Raw genomic sequence first — 2354 nt, 5'->3', positions numbered from 1 at the left:
TCCACTAAAGGCGGTGCTCCAGCAAGGCCACAGTCAAATGACTGAAACAAGTAAAGAGTAAAAGTATACACATATATGTGTGTGTGTGTGTGTGTGTGTGCATGTGCGCGTCTGTGTGTATATGAGTGTGTGTGTGCGTGTGTGTGTATAGAGAGATGGCGGGGTGAAAAGTATTCATTTTCCATTAACTCCTTATATGTTAAACGAAATACTACTTATATTACTCATCGACATCAATGTTGAGGAGTAGTTCACCTCCTCAAGCAAAAAGATATATTGTTCACAATATTTAGAAAATATCACTCCTGTTAATTCATTCTAATGAGCATAATTGAGAATCCTGAAAATATTGGTAATACCTCTTCTATACAAAAAGGATGTACTTAAATATTATCTTTGCACCACCTAAAACTAGAATGCAAACAAGTATAGTTTTTGTAAATTAAATTTAGAAGATTGACTTCTCCACTATTTTACTTTTGTTGATTTTCTCTTTGTCTCTATTGAACTACTTATCTATTCTACCGTCTAGCTAACTACTTATGCATATAATTTTCTGTTAATGAAATATATAATTTCTATCGATGAGCTTATTACTATCTCTAGGTAGTTATCTCTCTCTCTCTCTCTCTCTCTCTCTCTCTCTCTCTCTCTCTCTCTTTCTCTCTCTCTATTTCTCTCTCTCTCTCTATTTCTCTCTCTCTCTCTGTCTGTCTCTCTCTCTCTCTCTCTCCCTCTCCCTCTCTCTCTCTCTCTGACCTTAGATGTCCTAAACACAATCGCTGTAGGTTTAAGTTTCTGAACTAATAATATCATATCATTACGAGATCAAACGTTCCCACAACCAATTATATTTTCTCAGGGTACTTTAGCGAACTTTTCATAATATGAGTTATCTTTCCTTCGCTTTTGCACTATATGATGAATAATTTATGTGGCTTTTGTATATGTTGCCGACCTACACACACCAGTAAAATTTTATCATTTACTGCTTTGGATAAACTAACAATATTTGAACAACTGGTAAAATTCTGTATTTATATATATGCATATATATGTAACCAATATATATACATCTGTTGTAGTTAATGAATGAAATATCCTTTGCATATCGACCTGCCTGACTTGCTTCTCATAACACTTACTTCTCATTACACTCACTCCTCTACACACTCAAGTCTAAACCTCAGAAGAACTACTAAGTGTGGTCTGCAAGGAGAATATCTTATTCTCATCAATGAACTATACACACACACACACGCACGCACGCACGCACGCACGCACGCACGCACGCACAGGAAAGAGGGTTTGAAAAATAATGGAATACTTTCCCATAGTAGCAATGTTAAAATTGTAATTCGTTCCCAGAAAAAAATATTTTGCCTATAAAATTTATAATGCTTGTAAATAAATGGCAATAAAACAACAATAGAATGGAAAGAATATTTCATGTAGGGTAAAAAGAATGTCGAGACCATTTATGATAGCAAAAAAAAATATTATAATCGTTTTCTGAATTACTTTCACTTACATTAGGCTCGCACACACCATCACTTGTAGGTGCGATCACCGACTCACAAGCACTCGTAAACGGACTTGTAGATTTCTTTTTAAAAAACAAATCTAGAGTAGTTTACTTTGAAAAAGCTTGATAGTAGAAATTTTTGGGACCTCTGTGGTTATCGCCACTGTCTACAATTGTGTCTCAGTTGTTTTCAAATTTGGTTTATGGATTAAGTTTTGTATGCTAATTATGGAAATGAAAATAATTTTTCCTATAAATTCATAGTTAAAAAGTTATTAGCCTTTAAAATTTGCAAAATTTGGGTGTTTTAGCCAATCAGAAGCGAGTATTTTACACATCACCGTGAAGTTCTATTAGCATAGTAAGCAAAGAAGCACCACGTGTTCCATAGTTGATAGCGGAGAACTCTGTTTCTATAGTAACCAACGATGTTGCGCATGCGCACAAGAAGTGTAAACAAGGAATACAATGCGACACTCAGTTTTTCCAGGAACTACTATCTTCAGTGACCTGTGGCGAGATTATAATCATATCCCAGAAATCGTGGGCTATGTTTTCACACATAAAACTGTGAACTATAGCATTGAATTTATAAACTCAAAAGATGGGACTCACACTCAACAAAATGAGAGTACCTGGGCATCTTTAAAGCGTTGAAACAAACGCCGACGTGGAACACAAAGTTCAATGGTAGACTCTTACCTTTGTGAATTCATGTGGAAAAAGAGATATGAGAAAGATAATTCATTTTATAAAATCCTAGAGTGAATTGCAAACTTTCATTCTTGAATTTTTAAAACTAATAAATGTCTGTTTTAAGCAATGTTTT

This window comes from Octopus bimaculoides, chromosome 4, assembly GCF_001194135.2.
Source record: "Octopus bimaculoides isolate UCB-OBI-ISO-001 chromosome 4, ASM119413v2, whole genome shotgun sequence".
In the NCBI taxonomy this organism is placed as follows: Eukaryota; Metazoa; Mollusca; class Cephalopoda; order Octopoda; family Octopodidae; genus Octopus; species Octopus bimaculoides.
Note: the sequence above shows the minus strand (reverse complement) of the source record.